Source organism: Pelophylax lessonae, assembly GCF_965119305.1.
Source record: "Pelophylax lessonae genome assembly, chromosome: 1".
Classification (NCBI taxonomy): domain Eukaryota; kingdom Metazoa; phylum Chordata; class Amphibia; order Anura; family Ranidae; genus Pelophylax; species Pelophylax lessonae.
In genome coordinates, this window is record NC_138768.1 from 377,743,989 (window position 1) to 377,762,787 (window position 18,799).

Genomic DNA, 18,799 nt, shown 5'->3' on the forward strand with positions numbered 1-18,799 from the left:
AGAGACGATTGAGGGGGGATATGATATCAATGTACAAATACTGTACTGGCGACCCTAGCATAAGGAACAAACTATTCAGAGTAAGGGAATACAATAAGACACGTGGCCACTCACTAAAACTAGAGGAAAGGCGGTTTAACCTTAACCACTTTACCACCGGAGGATTTTGCTGTCTTCCGTCCAGGCCACTTTTTGCGATTCGGCGCTGTGCGACTTCAACTGACAATTGCGCGGTCGTGCGACGCCGTACCCAAACGAAATTTACGTCCTTTTTTTCCCACAAACAGAGCTTTCTTTTGGTGGTATTTGATCACCTGTGCGATTTTTACTTTTTGCGCTATAAACAAAAAAAGAGCGTTTATTTTGAAAAAATAACAATATTTTTAAAATTTTTTTATATGAAATTCCCCCCAAAAAAGATGTAAAAAACAATTTTTTAAAAAATTTTTGGCCAATTTGTTTTCTGCTACCTAGGTTTGGTAAAAAAAATCGCAATAAGCGTATTTTGATTGGTTTGCGCAAAAGTTATTGCGTTTACTAACAAAGGGAAAGATTTCTGTCATTTTTGGTGTTTTTTTTTTTAACGCGTAATGGCGGCAATCTGCGATTTTTTTTTTTGTGGGACTGCGACATTGCGGCGGACAGATCGGACCCTTGACTGACATTTTTGACACTTTTGGGGGTACCAGTGACATTACTGCAGTAATCAGTGCTATATATATGCACTGTTACTGTAAAAATGACACTGGCAGGGAAGGGGTTAATTTTATTGGAGAGGGAGGGGTTAATGTATGCCTGGTGCTTACTGACGTGTAGGGGAGGAGGTGACTGAGTGAGTCATGGACAGATCGGATGTCCAGCTATGCTGAACAGTCCGATCTGTCACTCCCTGTCACTTGTGTTTACACAGGCGGGCGGATCTCCACACTAGATCCCCGGCGATCGGGGCAGAGCAGCGGCGATTCACTGTAAGAGCGGTAAGGATGTGGAATTCTCTTCCACAAGCAGTCGTATCAGCAGGGAGCATTGATAGTTTCAAAAAACTATTAGATGGGCACCTTAAAGACCACAACATACAAGGGTATACAATGTACGGTTAACAGCAAACACACACACACGCATCATAGGTTGAACTGGATGGACTGATGTCTTTTTTCAACCTCACTAACTATGTAACTATGTAAGTATAGATATCCAGCATGAGATTTTTCCCCCATTGAGATATGATGTGTTTTCAAAGTGTTCCTTTAGTTTTTTTGAGCAGTATATATATCAACCTGGAAGCCAGTTAAAATGATGAAAAATTGACTCAACCTTTCTCTTGTGTGTCTCTATGTGCCACACGGAGTATGGAGAAAAGAAAGGGCAGCAAAGAATTGTCTGAGGATTTGAGAACAGAAATTGTGGAAAAGCATGGATTTCTCAAGGTTACGAATCCATCTGTGTCCACAGTGCACAATATTGTCAAGAAGCTTACAGCCCATGGCACTGTAGCTCCAAAGACGTGCACAAAAGAGAAAAATTGATCAAAGAGTTTGCAAAAACTTACTTGAGGAAGCCAAATTCCTTTTGGGAGAATGTGATGTGGACAGACGAAACAAAATTACAGCTTTCTGGTAAAGAAGTCTTAAGAAATCTTAAAACAGCAGTTGGGAAAAGGTACCCTTCCAATCTGAGAGACCTGGAGCAGTTGGCGAAAGAGGAGTGGTGCAAAATTCCAGTAGAGAGGTGTAAGAAACATTTTTTATAATCTGTTTTTTTCATTCGATCTTCTTATGGCACACTAGAATCCCCATTTTTTCCTCACCTACAGGGTTTTCCCTGTTAGACTTGGTTTACTTTTTGCATTCAATTTTTAGGGGATTGGGTTGCTATTTTTCTGATAGATAATTACTCTCCACTCAATTCTCAAACACAAGATGCCTAAACATTTGTAATTGCAACAATATTCTGGGTGAAATGGTGCATTATCTGGCAGGAATGCAAGGGGGGTGCCAATATTTTTGGCCATGACTTTATCAGAGGTCTGTCTTACTTGCCAAAGTATTTGAAATCCTGTTAAGATACTCTTCTGATCCAGATAATCCTACCACACAGCAAAGCTAGGTCAGTGACTTCATTTTTCTGCACTGCAGTTAAAGCGTAACTCCATTTTTGCTGAGAAAAAAACATTCCCCTCTGGGTGATCTCTGTACATTGCAGGGATTTTAACAAATTTTGTTGCTGATTCCTACCTTTTGTTATTCTGAAGAAATCATTGTTTGTTCCTCTGTGCTGAGTGAGTCAAATGGGAGAGGTTTCATAATTATCTATCAGATGTGGCAGCTGTAGGGCTCTAATGAGGAAATCTGCTGGGCCTGCATCCCTTTAGACGTGTTCCTGTTGGGAGTATCTCTCCAAAAATGACATTTTTGTTGCAGAGAATGCCAGAAATCTGACATGTATCTTAGGCAGACTTCTGGGAAAATTGGTGAGCCAATCACACAAGCAGGAAATTATGTTTATGGGGTGTGGTCAGTACACATTCAGTGTACAGAACAGCTCCAGGTAGCCATATTGCATTGCATTTTCAGAAAATTACAACAGCTGCACATTGAAAAAAAAATGGTAATTTTTACTAACATTCAATTACAATATGATTTGTGTCGCAATACACTATATTGTTTTTTCTTTATTTGCTGATTTTTTTCCCCCACAAAAGTGGAGTTACACTTTAAGCATTGCAGCTTGTGCACCAGCTCTAACCTGCCTATTGATTGCTGATGAAGAGCAGCAGCACACTGATGAGGTCACCTATTTTCTTTCTTCTCCAGTAAGCATGGTCAGGAAGTTAGACTGACAGTGCTGTTTAACTACTTTAATACTGGGCACTTTCACCCCTTCAGCTTTCAGGGCTGTAGCACTTTGAATGACAATTGCGCGGTCATGCAACACTGTACCCAAATGAAATTTGTATCCTTTTTTTCACACAAATACAGCATTCTTTTGGTAATATTTAATCACCACTGGCTTTTTAATTTTTTGCTAAACAAATTTTAAAAAATTGTTTTTCTTAAGTTTGGTTATAAAATTTTGCAATTAATTTTTTTTCTGATGGGCACTGATGAGGGGGAACTGACGAGGCTGCATTGTTGGGCACTGATAGGACTTCACTGATAATCAGGGCACTAATGGTTAATGCCCTGATTATCAGTGTAGACAATGTACTCACTGCGCCACTGTCACACTTGCCAGTTAGCGGCACTCCTTTCCTCACACAAGACAGCGTGTGCCAGTCTGTTTACATGTGACCAGCTATGCCTGTACACAGCTGATCACATGGTAAAGGGCTGCTGTAATTGGCCCTTTACCGCAATGCCAAGCCACTGCAAGCAAAGCCAACAGAATACTGGCATGTATAAAAAAGGGGATTCACTCCAGAAATAAAGAGATTATTCTCCCACTCTACAAGACTCTGGTCCGGCCACATCTGGAGTATGCTGTCCAGTTCTGGGCACCGGTCCTCAGGAAGGATGTGCTGGAACTGGAGAGAGTCCAGAGAAGGGCAACAAAAATAATTAGGGGAATGGAGGATCTCAGCTATGAGGAAAGACTACAAGCACTGAACCTATTCTCTCTGGAGTAGAGACGATTGAGGGGGAATATGATATCAATGTACAAATACTGTACTGGCGACCCTGGCATAAGGAACAAACTTTTCAGAGTAAGGGAATACAATAAGACACGTGGCCACTCACTAAAACTAGAGGAAAAACGGTTAACCTTAAAATACATAGGGAGTTCTTCACTGTCAGAGCGGTAAGGATGTGGAATTCTCTTCCACAAGCAGTGGTATCAGCAGGGAGCATCAAAATTATAAAAAAAACTATTAGATGGGCACCTTAAAGACCACAACATACAGGGGTATACAATGTATGGTTAACAGCAAACGTGCACACATCATAGGTTGAACTGAATGGACTGGTGTCTTTTTTCGACCTCACAAACTATGTAACTATGTAACTATGTCAGCTGTGTTCAAAGGACACAGCGGTCACAGGGGGAGCGTGGGTGGGTGTTTTCTGGGGAGGAAGTCCACAGCTTTCATCAGGTTGTTAAAGGGGTTTGTGACTCCAAAAAAATTGTTAAAAATGTTTGTCCTAAAGTCCTACTATGCAGAGAATTGCACGGGACCATTACCAAGACAGAATTAGGCAATTATATGTAAAACATTTTAAATGTTCTAATAACAGAAACACAACTGGATTAATGGGCATTTTTGGTTTTTATTTTTGCTGGGAATCACTTTAATAACTTTGCAATTGAAAGCCTAACAACAGCTTTTTTTTTTTCTTTTCTTTTTTACATTTTGGATAGAGTTTTGAAGAGTTAAAATTTCCGTGAGGACTTTTTATTCATTTTAAATCCCTTTTAGTAAGACGTTCTCTCACTTCCTATTCCTGTAACAAACATGAATGAAAGAGGGGGTGGCGTTGTGACTTAGAGGGGGAGTGGGGAAGGGGAGGTGCACAGAGAGCAATAAAAGCAAACACAAAAACAACTGTACTAAAAATGTGATTTTTTTTTCTTGGTCTCTCTCCCCGAATAAAACATTTTTTATTAATTCCTGCCCAGACAGGAAGTGAGTGAAGATCTGCCCGAAAGGGACACAAATGTCAGTAAAATCCTTTTCCCTGACACCCAAAATGAAATATATATACTATATATTAACACACAACTACAGTGGGAAAAATAATTACTTGATTCCCTGCAGATTTTCTAAGTTTGCCAATTTACAGAGAAATGAAGGGTCTATAATTTGTATCATATTTTACAAATCTTCTCTAAATCCTTAAGGTTTCTTGGCCACTTGGCAACTCGAAGTTTCAGCTCCCTCCATAAATTTTCTATAGGATTAGGGTCTATAGACAAGCTAGGCCACTCCATGACCTTAACGTGCTTCTTCTTAAACCACTCCTTTGTTGCTTTGGCTGTATGTTTTGGGTCATTGTCATGCTGGTAGACCCATCCACGACCCATCTTCAGTGTTCTCATCCAAGATTTTACAATACATGACCCCTCAATGTGGCAAAGTCGGTCTGTACCTTGGCAGAGAAACAGCCCCAAAGCATAATGTTTCCACCTTGGTGCTTGACTGTGGGGATGGTATTAAGGTTCATAGTCAGCATTTTTCTTAATTCAAACATGGCGAGCCCCCCTCCTCAAGAAGGCTATGACTGACTAAGAACACCATCCCTACAGTCAAGCACGGAGGTGGAAACATGAAAATTCTTTAGGTATATAAATTGTAAGAAAGTGAGGCCAGAACACATTGGCCCCATAAAGGACGACTAAGGGAATCTGGCTACAAGGGACAGAGAGAAGGCAAAGGTGCTAAATAAATTCTTCTCCTCAGTTTTCACAAAATAATTGGGGGGATACAGTACACTAGACTGTAATGTTAAAGTTAATAAGTCACAGGAAGCACCCTTATGGTTAACATGAATAGTCTACTGACGGGAATGATACCAGTTGATTGGAAAAAAGCCAACATGGTACCAATATTTAAAAAAGGGCCGAGATATATCCCTGGGAACCACAGGCCGGTTAGCCTAACATCAATAGTCTGTAAGATATTGGAGGGGGATGATAAGTGACTATATACAGGACTTTAGTAATGAAAATGGTATCATTTGTAGTAATCAGCATGGATTCCTGAAGAACTGTTCTTGCCAGACCAATCTATTAACCTTCTATGATGAAGTGAGCTGCCATCTAGATAAAGGAAGGCCTGTGGATGCTGTGTATATAGATTTTGCAAAGGCATTTGATACAGTTCCCCACAAACATTTACTGTACAAACTAAGGTACATAGGTATGGGCCAGAGAGTGAGTACCTGGATTAAAAGCTGGCTTCAGGGGCGAGTCCAAAGGGTTGTGATAAATAGGGAAGTACTCTGAATGATCTGATGTGGAAAGTGGGGTCCCACAAGGATCTTTCCTGGGACCAATCCTATTTAATTTATTTATAAACAATCTAGAGGATGGGATAAACAGCTCAATCTCCGTATTTGCGGACGATACTAAATTAAGCAGGGCAATAACTTCCACTCAGGATGTGGAAACCTTTCAGGAAGACCTGAACAAAATAATGGGGTGGGTATCTACATGGCAAATGAGGTTTAATGTTGAAAAATGTAAGGTAATGGATTTGGGTGCCAGAAATAAGAACGCAAGTTACTCGGGGGAGAGCCTTTGGGGTAATCTAAGAAGGAAAAGGACCTGGGGGTCCTAGTAGATGACAAGCTCAGCAATGACATGCAACGTCAAGCTGCTGCAAGCAAAGACAACAGAATAATGTCATGTATTAAAAAGGGGATTCACTCCAGAGATAAACCGATAATTCTCCCACTCTACAAGACTCTGGTCCGGTCGCATCTTAAATATGCCATCCAGTTCTGGGCACCGGTCCTCAGGAAGGATGTGCTGGAACTGTAGAGGGTCCAGAGAAGGGCAACAAAGGGACTGGAAGATCTCAGCTATGAGGAAAGACTACAAGCATTGTGAACTTATTCTCTCTGGGAAGAGACGCTTGAGAGGGGATATGATATCAATGTACAAATACTGTACTGGCAACCCTAGCATAGAGAACAAACTATTCAGGGAAAGGGAATATAAAAGGACTTGTGGCCATCTGCTAAAATTAGAAGAAAAGCGGTTTAACCTTAAATTCCGTAAAGGGTTCTATACCGCCAGAGCCGTAAGGATGTGGAATTCTCTTCCACAGTGGTGTCAGCGGGCAGCATCGAAAGTTTCAAAAACTATTAGGCCTCTTGCACACTGCAGCTTAAAAATGCTCAGTACAGCATTTTTTTTTTCTGTGCTAAAATAGAGCCCATTCATTCTTATATGCCTATGCACACAGCCGCGTAATTGAGCGCCGCTTATTCTTCAGTAAGAACAAAATAGAAAAATCTGCATTTTTGGTCAGTAATTTACGCCTGATATGCGCAAAAACGCGCAAATACGCGCAAATGACCCTAAAATGTCAATTGAATATCCAGAACGCTAGAATAAATTTATGCGCAATTGCACGCATTTACGTGAATTCGCGCCAGCACGAAAATGCGCGCATTACAATTACGCCAGAAAACGTAGATGCTCTAACAGGAGTATCGTGTGCAAGGTGCCTAAGACAGGAATCTTAACGACCACAACATACAGGGGTATACAATGTACTATTGACATAAACACTTATACACACTCATCATAGGTTGAACTGGATAGACTGGTGTCTTTTTTTTCAGCCTCACTATGTAGCTTTCACAGCTGTTCTCCTACAGGGGATTAATTGTGGGGGTAAGCAGAGACAGATAGTGAGTGCCGGTTCACATATATGCGATGCGGGAACCCTGCGAATCCACTGCGGGTTCCTGCATCGCATTCAACTCACAGGCAGTTCACACTGCCATATGCGAATCGCTGGGGGAGTCAATACAAAGTTAACGACACGCCCAGATCAGTTTGCATATCGCAGTGCGAACTGTCAGTTTGGACATGAATCGGATCGCATTGATGTGAACAACCATTTAATCCGATTCTTGTGCGGAACAAAAAAAGGGTCCTGTGCAAGTTGTGTCCAAATCCAATGCAAATTCAGCCATACAATCTGTATGGCTGAATTTGCATCGCACAGACATTGCATGTGATTTGTAGAGCAGTGCGCTCTGAATCACATGCGATGTCTGTCATCCCACATATGTGAACCAGGACTAAAGGTATCAGGGTATTGGGTATTTACTTATAGCAGCCATCCTCCTACTGCAAAGAGCATTAACTCATTTTACTTTCAGAAAGCAATATCCTGTTTTTAATTTTGAGTTCTGTAAATCACAGCGCAGCAATAGTGTGACATCGGATTAGTACCTTACAACAACCAACATCTCTACACAAGCATGTCAGCACAATAACTGTCACTGTCTATTTCCTGTGGACTAGGTGTGCTTCCAAAGTGTTATTCTGTCTCATCTTATCTAACCCTTGCGATTAAAGGAGACCTATACATAGATAACTATATAGGCTGCCCTTATCAACCTCTGCCTGCGTGTCTCTGACCTCAATTCTTAACAAAAAAAAACCTGCCCAGGACCAGATGTATGTGCAGCCGGTTAGGACAGAATGCACATAGGCCCCATCCACTAAAGGGGCATGCATTAACATACATTGCGGTAGGGCAGCCCCTTACCTTGCACAATTTGCCCAATGCATCTGAACGAGCCGAGAATTGTACATGCTGCAAATTTGGCAGCACATTAGTGTGTTGAACTGCACTGTAAAGGAAGTTTGCTGGGAAGGTGTGTTGGATACATTTCAGCATGAATAGCATCACATTACACTGATGGACAGGGCTTAGAATTTCTGATATGCCTACCAGGTCCCAGTCAGTAACTAAAAAAGTACTGAAACCAGTGGGTTAGCATGATGGCCGTGCAGCTTGCACTTTATGAATCAGGTCAGCAAGTGGCTAAAGCGTAACTCCACTTTTGTTGAGAAAAAAACATTTCCCTCTGGGTGATCTCTGTACATTGCAAGGATTATAACAACCATTTTTGCAGATTCCTTACTTTTCATATTTTGAAGAAATAATTGTTTGTTCCTCTGTGCTGAGTGGGTCTAATGGGAGTGGTTTTATAATTATCTATCAGCTGTGGCACCTGCAGGACTCAAATGAGGAAAGCTGCTGGGCCTGCATTCCTTTAGACGTTTTCCTATTGGAAGTATCTCACCAAAAATTACATTTTTGTTCCAGGGGATGCCAGAAATCTGACTTGTATCTTAGTGCAGACTTCTGGGAAAATCAGTAAGCCAATCACACAAGCAGGAAAGAATGTTTCTAGGGGGACATTCTGTATACATTCTGTGTACAGAACAGCTCCAGGTAGCCATATTGAATTGTATTTTCAGAAAATTACAACAGCTGCAGATTGAAAAGGAAAGGTACATTTTAATAACATTCAATTACAATATGACTTGTGTCGCAATTGTACACGCTATATTGTTTTTTCTTTATTTACTATTTGTTTTCCCCACAAAAGTGGAGTTACCTTTTAAGAAAAAAAAAATCTGTAAAAGCAAACAGGCTAATCACCTAATAGTATAAAGGAAGAAGTGGAGGGATGCTGGGGAGATTGTATTTACCATCCTTTCTAAACTAACATAGACACTTGATATCTGTGGGATCATAGACCCAGTTGATAACAGAAAGGGATAGGCACATATTTCTGCTGCATGCTGGCCCCACCACAGCACCTAATGTACCAGTAGGGTACTGCTTAAGCACAATTAACAATTTTAAAAGTTTGTTTAAATATCACAACAAATTTTCACTTTTTTTGAGTTCAGTTCAACTTTAATGTCCTAGCATTGCAATGCCAAATTATTTTCCAATTTGGTATACCCATACAAAATGTTTTGAATATGGGTAAGATGATTTTTTTTTCCATTTGTCTGAAAATGCTTACACAATTTGTCTAGAGGAGCCCGGAAGCCAGAGCATTGTGTGTATAAGGCAGTAGTGTGATCCAGGGAAAGGGGGGCAGGAAGCCAGAGCATTGTGTGTATAAGGCAGTAGTGTGATCCAGGGGGAGGGGGGCAGAAAGCCAGAGCATTGTGTGTATAAGGCAGTAGTGTGATCCAGGGGGAGGGGGGCAGGAAGCCAGAGCATTGTGTGTATAAGGCAGTAGTGTGATCCAGGGGAAGGGGAGCAGAAAGCCAGAGCATTGTGTGTATAAGGCAGTAGTGTGATCCAGGGGGAGGGGGGCAGGAAGCCAGAGCATTGTGTGTATAAGGCAGTAGTGTGATCCAGGGGAAGGGGGGCAGGAAGCCAGAGCATTGTGTGTATAAGGCAGTAGTGTGATCCAGGGGGAGGGGGGCAGAAAGCCAGAGCATTGTGTGTATAAGGCAGTAGTGTGATCCAGGGGAAGGGGGGCAGGAAGCCAGAGCATTGTGTGTATAAGGCAGTAGTGTGATCCAGGGGAAGGGGGGCAGAAAGCCAGAGCATTGTGTGTATAATGCAGTAGTGTGATCCAGGGGGAGGGGAGCAGAAAGCCAGAGCATTGTGTGTATAAGGCAGTAGTGTGATCCAGGGGGAGGGGGGCAGAAAGCCAGAGCATTGTGTGTATAAGGCAGTAGTGTGATCCAGGGGGAGGGGGGCAGAAAGCCGGAGCATTGTGTGTATAAGGCAGTAGTGTGATCCAGGGGGAGGAGGGCAGAAAGCCGGAGCATTGTGTGTATAAGGCAGTAGTGTGATCCAGGGGGGAAGGGGGGCAGAAAGCCAGAGCATTGTGTGTATAAGGCAGTATGTGATCCAGGGGGAGGGGGGCAGAAAGCCGGAGCATTGTGTGTATAAGGCAGTAGTGTGATCCAGGGGGAGGGGGGCAGAAAGCCGGAGCATTGTGTGTAATAGGCAGTAGTGTTATCCAGGGGGAGGAGGGCAGAAGCCAGAGCATTGTGTGTATAAGGCAGTAGTGTGATCCAGGGGAAGGGGGGCAGTAAAATTCATGTTAGTGGTCGGAGGGATTTAAAATTGTGAGTTTAGTGGTCCGTGAGGTCCGAAGGGTGGTGACCATTGCTCTAGACCAGTGTTTTTCAACCTTTGTGCCGCGGCACACTGGTGTGCCGGGAAGAATCCCCAGGTGTGCTGTGGCAAAATTACCCCATCTGATCTACAAACTGTGTTGGCCACTCAGTTAAGCCTTGTTGTTACAGCGGTTCTGGTCCGCTGTCTAAAGCTCACTTCCCGCTGCCACAGGCATTTAGGAAGCTGTGCGGGCCGTCCGATCGCATCTTGCCAACCGATGAGGTCATCGGTTGCTAGGGGCGGGTCAAGCGTACGCACAGCTTTCTGGGATGTGCGAGACGCAGGTCCCAGGAGACGCTGGCTGGCGTGCTTTTCCCCGAGGGGAGGTGAAGCAGAGCATGAGGAGAGGCGGAAGAACAGGGAGGAGGCTTTTCAGTGGCTGCATATGAGCTCCTCTGAGCTCTATGAGGTACAGCAATTGTACCTGTAATTTACCTGCATGTTTTTGTTTTAGGTATAATTGCAGGCATGGTGATTGTTTGGTTTTTTTTAATGCAATATAAATATACATAAGATATGTTGGTTATTATTATTATTATTGGTAATAGTAACTATATTTCTTTAATAGTAACTGCACTTCTTTTTATTTTGTCTTCCGCTTGCACATTGCTCTGCTGCTGTTTGGCCGCAGTGCAAGTGTAGCGCAGGGTACCCGCGGTTTTTATGTGCATTACCTGGAGTTTCCTATAGACTTCTATTATGTCCCTCATTTTTGGTGTGCTTTCAGAAAATGTAGGACATAATAGAAGTTGATGAGAAACGGCAGGTAACGCACATGAAAAGTGCAGGTACCCTGCGCTACACCTGCACTGCAGCGAGTCTTAGTTAAATATACGTTCCGGCTCTGAAATGGTTTATCGGGGTTATGGCTGAAGATATCAGCCATAACCTCAGTATTGTTTTTTACAGCCCATGGCTGGCTTTCTAATGAAAGGGTTCCAAGCAGCACATGAGCCACTGGAATGCTTTCAGAAGCAGTGGCAGGGGATGTACCCCCCTGCCAGCCGGCTAGTCCCAGGGGGCAATGAAAGAGTATATCCTCTTTAATAGCCTCTATGGCCTTGGAGGGCCAGAGCGATGTCATGTTGTTCCGTCCAGTCCAGGCTGCATTTTTGGTTGGTGTGCCTTGAGATTCTTCCAGATTTTAAAGTGTGCCTTGGGTGAAAAAAGGCTGAAAAACCCTGCTCTAGACTGCCGAGAAGTAATGAATCACGATTACCAAGTTTCCTGAATTTAATGGTGTTCAACAAAACAGGTAGATTGGCAGATGCAGCCAAATTAAAAATTCCTCTCTTTTGGGGTCTATACAGGGGCCTATTTAGAGAGGAATGTACATGGAGTATTTAGGTCGCATTTACAGAGAAATGTATAGGGAGTATTTAGGTCCATTTAGAGAGGAATATTGGGGCCCATTTATAAAGGGATGTACAGAGAATTTTAGGGTCCATTTAGAGAGGGATGTACAGGGGAATATTGGGGTACACTAATGGAGCAATGTACAGGTAAATATTGGGGTCTATTTATGGAGGAATGTACAGGTGAATATTAAGGCCCATTTATGGGAGAATGTACAGGGAATATTGGGGCCCATTTATGGAGGAATGTACAGGGAATTTTGAGGTCCATTTATAGAGTAATGTACAGTGGGATATTGGGGTCCACTAATGGAGGAATGTAAAGGTGAATATTAAGGCCCATTTATGGAGGAAAGTACAGGTGAATATTAAGGTCCAATTATGGAGGAATGTACAGGTGAACATTGGGGTCCATTTACGGAAGAATGTACAGATGAATATAAGGCCCATTTACAGAGGAATGTACAGGTGACTATAAGGCCCATTTATGGAGGAAGGTATAAGTGATAATTGGGGCCCATTTATGGAGGAATGTACAGGTGAATATAAGGGTCTATTTATGGAGGAATGTACAGGTGAATATTGGGGCCCATTTATGGGGGAATGTACAGGTAAACATTGGAGGAATGTACAGGTGAGCATTGGGTCCCATTTATGGAGGAATGTACAGGTAAATATAAGGGTCTATTTATGGAGGAATGTATAAGTGATAATTGGGGCCCATTTATGAAGGAATGTATAGATGAATATTGGGGCCCCTTTTATAAAGGAATGTACAGGTGATTATTGGGGGCCATTTATAGAGGACTGTACAGGGGAATATTGGGCCCCATTTATAGGAGAATGAACATGTGAATATCGGGCCCATTTATGGAGGAATGTACAGGTGAATATCGGGCCCATTTATGGAGAAATGTACAGGGGGATATTGCAGACCCTTTATGGAGGAATGTACAGGTGAATATTAGGGACCATTTATGGAGGAATGTACAGGTGAATATCGGTGTCCAATTATAGAAGAATGTACAGACAATATTGGGGTCCATATATAGAGGAATGTATAGGTGAGCATTAGGTTCCATTTATAGATAAATGTACAGGGGAACATTTGGGCTATTTATGGAGGAATGTACAGGTGAATATTGTGACCCATTTATGAAGTAATGTACAGGTGAATATTGGGGTCCATTTATAGAGGAATGTACAGATGAATATTAGGGCCCATTTATGAAGGAATGTACAGGGGAATGTTGGGCCCCATTTATAGAAGAATGAACAGGTGACTATTGGGGCCCATTTATGGAGAAATGTACAGGGGAATATTGCGGACCATTTATGGAGGAATGTACAGGTAAATACTGGGGCTTATTTATAGAGGAATGTACAGGTGAATACTAGGGCCCATTTATAAAGGAATATACAGGTGAATAGTGGGGCCCATTTATAGAGGACTGTACAGGGGAATGTTGTGCCCCATTTATAGAAGAATGAACAGGGGACTATTGGGGCCCATTTGTGGTGGAATGTACAGGGGATTATTGCAGACCATTTATGGAGGAATGTACAGGGGAATATTGTAGACCATTTATGGAAGAATGTACAGTTGACTATTAAGGCCAATGTATGGAGGAATGTACAGGTGAATATCGTGGTTCATTTATGGAAGAATGTACAGGTGAATATTGTGGCTGATTTATGGAGGAATGTACAGATGAATATTGAGGCCAATTTAAGGAGGAATGTACAGGTGAATATTGGGCCAATTTATGGAAGAATGTACAGGTGTACAGATGAATATTGGGCCAATTTAAGGAGGAATGCACAGGTGAATATTGGGCCAATTTATGTAAGAATGTACAGGGGAATATTAGGGCCAATTCATGGAGGAATGTACAGGTGAATGTTGGGGACCATTTATGGAGGAATATATATGTGAAGATTAGGTGCAATTTATGAGGGAATGTACAGGGAAAAAGTGGTGCCCATTTATGAAGGAATGTACAGGGAAATAGTGGGGCCCATTTATGAAGGAATGAACAGGGAAATAGTGGGGCCCATTTATGGAGGAATGTACAGGCAATATTGAGGACCATTTATTTAGGACCATTTATGGAGGAATGCCCTGGTGTTGACAACAGCAACCAATCATATACCAGCTGTCACATTATGTAGACAGAGGCTCTTTGCAATAAAGTTCACCCCATTCTCCTCCATGTATCTAGGTTTTGTCAACATGACATATTCTTACTGAGTCAGTGAAAGAATTCATAGTCCCAAAAATAGCATAAGAAAAAGACAGCAATGGGCTCAATGCCCAAAACTAAAATACCAGTCTAAGGCCTCATGTACATAGGCATCAAAATACATGCGTCCAGATTCATGATTCATTTGGAGCTAATGCAATGTTTTGCAATGACTGAACTCACACCTAGAAATTTAGCAGTGTCTAGCTGCATTCACATATAGGTACAGGAAATTTCTGCATCCAGGAACATTTTAGCTGTCTTTCTGCAGCTAAACACAATTACATCTAAATAAAGGAAAAATGGATCTGGGAAGTATGTTTTGTTATACTTCCCAGATCAACTTCTTATGCGTTAAAAACAAACCCAAACAGTGGCTGCATTCAATTGGATGCAGGTGCTGTCTGTTTAACAATTTTTAGCCAAATATCAGCCAATTCAGCAGAAATCCACCGAAATTCAATGCAAGTATGGCTAGCTTAAGGCTACATACACACTAGCGCAGCGCTTTTGGTTTACTTGAACGCAGGTAAAATTATCTGGGAAGTATAAACAAACTTCATGCTTCCCAGATCACGTTCTCCTGTGTTTAGGTGTACATGCATTTAGTATCTATTCTGTCCCTAGATGCACAGAATTTTATTTTCTCTAAATCCCCCTAAATACGGGTAAACAGTGTGAATTATAGCATTTAATATCATGACATGTATTTATGTCCTATAAACGCATATAAATGCATGGATGTCATTAACAGTGAGAATGAGGCCTAAAGATACTTCTTTTCAAAAAGAGTGACAGTTATTTTAAGCCGAGCTCAGAGAGATAAAAAAACAAAAAGTACAGCCACAGGTCTAAAGGTGGTTTAGTACTTTAGTAAAGGTGGTAATACGTACTTTGATTTTATTATCCAATTGATGTGTGATTTGATCAAAACAATTAAACGTAAAAGGATTGAATAGCCATAACTTCTATCCAACTAATTTAGACTCGGCTTTGATTGGCCAGGAAGGAAAACGATTGATTGTTTTGCATTAAGCAAAGATGCTCTGATCATGAATTTGATTGTATTTTGATTGTTTAGATTATGAATTTGCATGGTGGAAACAGAGATACAATAGATAACTTATTATTGCATCTTCCAACTATCGACTGAAACCCACCTCCCTATGTGTGGCATATCGATTGATTAGGTTGGTGACTATAGATCGATTATTCCTATTATGAAAGATAGATTGGAAAAGTAGGTGTATGGCCACCTTATATAAAACTTTCCTTATCCTTTGTGAATTGACTTGTGTAGAAAGTTCATAACACTTCTCTAGATATGTATTATTTTGTATTTCCCTAACCGGCCTAAAAATAACTGGAACTAAGAAGCGAAACACTTTTGATGACTTTCATTATATTAAATAGCCTATACAATGATAATGATAATAATATTGATTATTAATAATCAATTAATATTAGGATTAAAAAAGAAAAAGAAAACAGTTAAATGCTTTCACAGAAAGCAGCACAGATATTTCTAATTTATTATGAATTTGCATGGTGGAAACAGAGATACAATAGATAATATATTATTGCATCTTCCAACTATCGCCTGAAACCCACCTCCCTATGTGTGGCATATCGATTGATTATGGTTGCTGATTATAGATTGATTATTCCTATTATGAAAGATAGATTGGAAAAGTAGGTGTATGGCCACCTTGTATAAAACTTTCCTTATCCTTTGTGAATTGACTTGTGTAGAAAGTTCATAACACTTCTCTAGATATGTATTATTCTGTATTTCACTAACCGGCCTAAAAATAACTGGAACTAAGAAGTGAAACACTTTTGATGACTTTTCATTATATTTACTAGCCTATACAATGACAATGATAACAATATTGATTATTAATAATCGATTAATATTAAAATAAAATAAAAAACAGTTAAATGCTTTCACAGAAAGCAGCGCAGATATTTCTAAATAAATGTATCTCTACGGTATATACACTAGAACATAAAATGATATGATTTATTATTGGCAGACAGCATAATATACAGACAATCGATACAACTCATCAAACCGATGTAACAAGTAAAATTAGAAAATGACCAATAGAAGACCTTGCGCGGCAAAAGATAAAACCAGCCAGACGTTTCAAGTTCACATAGTTCATGCATTCTTAATGATCGCCCCGTCTTCCATTTCAGCCTTGGGTTAAGAAAACACCATCTACACCGGCGTACCAATCCACGGGCCAGAAGTAAAAACCAACGTGCGTCTGGCGAGCGCTTGCCAAGTGGCCCAGAACCCCAAACAGCCCTCAGAGGGATGCTGATCACCCCGGCTGCATCTTGTTGCATCCAACCTTCATCAGTCACATGGTGCTGACAAAGCCCCCCCATCAGCCAGTCATTGTTATCCCTAGCCGAGGCGAAGGGGTTAACAAGGGACCAGGAGACCTCTTAGTGTGCACCTGTAACGCTCGCTAGGGATCCCTGCCCTCCCCCCTCCTTTTGTAAATAATGTCCTGGGGGGGGGGGGGGGAAGGAACCTTGCAGCACAAAGGAGGATGCGTTTAACCCCTTCGCTCCTGGGGGGGCCGGTGACATCCATGACACAAGCAAGTGTTCCCGGCCACAGGGAAGGAAAACAACAGTGGGAGGAATCACGGTGATGTATGAGCTCCATGCCCTTCATTTGCAGGGGAAAAAAAAAAAATACAAGACAATGATCGCCTTTCTAGCATCCACCAGCGATCACCATCCCCCCCTTTCTGCAGGAAGACATAGGGAGTATTGGGCACACAGGGAGGTTAACCCCCCATCCCTGCTCCAGCCTCTCTCCCTCCTCCACACACAGACAAGAAGAAAAAAGAGGGGGCATTTCCTGCAGGGGACACCTGCCTCTCTCTCATCCTGTGCCAGGGATCAGAGCATGCATGGATCAGCACCATCATCTTGTAGCATGGAGACAGGACAGGGCTGGCTGAGGAGGAGGGAGGGAGGGGAGCAGCCACAGCAGGGACACACATACACATACACACACAGATCACCACACTACTACTAGAACACAAGAAGGAGAAGAATATAGTCATAGTCACCTTGGCTGTGGAGGATTGTGTTGTTGGTGGTGGTGCTTGTTGTTGTGGGTGATGGGGAGGATGATGAGGAGGAGGTTGGAGAGGTGGTGGTGGAGGAGGAGGAGGATGAGGAGGAGAGGAGTAGTTGTTGTTGATGGGTAACAGTCGCCAGGACTACGGTGGCTATGGCGCTGGATTCACAAGGCAACAGTTGCTATAACTCACAAAAGAGGGAGGCAGCCTAACCTGAGAGGAGGAAGAGGAGGAGCCGCCTGACACTGACATACACACAGCCTGAGAGGCGCACAAGCAGCATCCCTGGTCTCCCTGCAGCCGTGCCGCCTCATCCCCACAGACGCGCTCTGAGCTGCTACGCATGCGCACACGCTGGACCCCAGCAGCCTCAGCCTGAGCCTAGGATGCATCGTGTACATACAATATCTACTCTATACATCTCCTCAGGACTGCACATTGATAACTGCACGTCCACATATAGAACGTCTGTTCACATTCTAGCAGCACATGAATGGTTGTGCACAATGCACTTGCTGTGATGTTTAATAAATGGCAGACAGACGCATGTTTTTGTTTTTAATAAAATCACTTTGTTGTTAACCACTTCAGCTCCAAAAGGTTTACCCCCCCCCCCCCACACACACACACACACACTTTTGTTGAAAATATTCAACCATTTCTGGACCGGAAGGATTTGCCCCCTTAACGACCAGGCCATTTTTTGCGATACGCATTGCGTTACTTTAATTGACAATTGCGCGATCGTGCAACGCTGTACCTAAATAAAATCAATGTCCTTTTTTTCCCACAAATAGAGCTTTCTTTTAGTGGTATTTGAGCACCTCTGCCATTTTTATTTCTCTATTTTTATTTCTCTATCGTTCATTGACGAACTGCGTCCATCAATGAACTTAAGAGAAAAGGATTTTACGGTAAGTCAAAAATCCAGTGTTTTTGCGCTATAAACACAAACAGAGCAATAATTCAGAAAAAAAAAAAAAAACAATCTTTTTCACATTCTGCTATATAACATTCACAAAAAAAATTAAAAATCTAAATTTTTCATCCTTTTAGGCCAATTTGTATTCTACATATTTTTGGTAAAAAAAAAAAAAAAGAAATCGCAATAGGCGGATTTTGATTGGTTTGCGCAAAAGTTATCCCGTCTACAAACTAGGGGAAAGATTTATGTCATTTTTATTTATTTATTTAGTTTTACTAGTAGTGGCGGCGATCTGCCGTTTTTAGTGGGACTGTGACATTGCGGCGGACAGATCGGACCCCTAACTGACATTTTTGACACTTTTGGGAGTACCAGTGACATTACTACAGTAATCAGGGCTTACCTATATAGAAGGATCACAGGCGCTCTGTGATCATTTCAGAGAGAAGAACGGTGAGCTGTGTTTACAACAGCTGACCATCATTCTCTCTCAGCGGGGAGCGATCGCGGGTGCCCGACTGCAATCGCGGGCGCCGGTCCCGTCGATCAGC

The 18,799-nt window shown here is 42.0% G+C and overlaps 1 protein-coding gene across 4 annotated transcripts in view; it reads right to left on the reverse strand.

Moving 5' to 3' along the window:
* Positions 1-17,531, reverse strand: part of RFX3 (regulatory factor X3) — a 518,367-nt gene extending 500,836 nt beyond the window's left edge. For all 4 annotated transcript variants that reach the window (XM_082243301.1, XM_082243299.1, XM_082243300.1 and 1 more), the window contains exon 1: positions 17,312-17,531. The gene's annotated coding sequence lies outside the window, so the exon portion shown is untranslated. The remainder of the gene's footprint in view (positions 1-17,311) is intronic.
* Between the last annotated feature and the right edge of the window lie 1,268 nt (positions 17,532-18,799).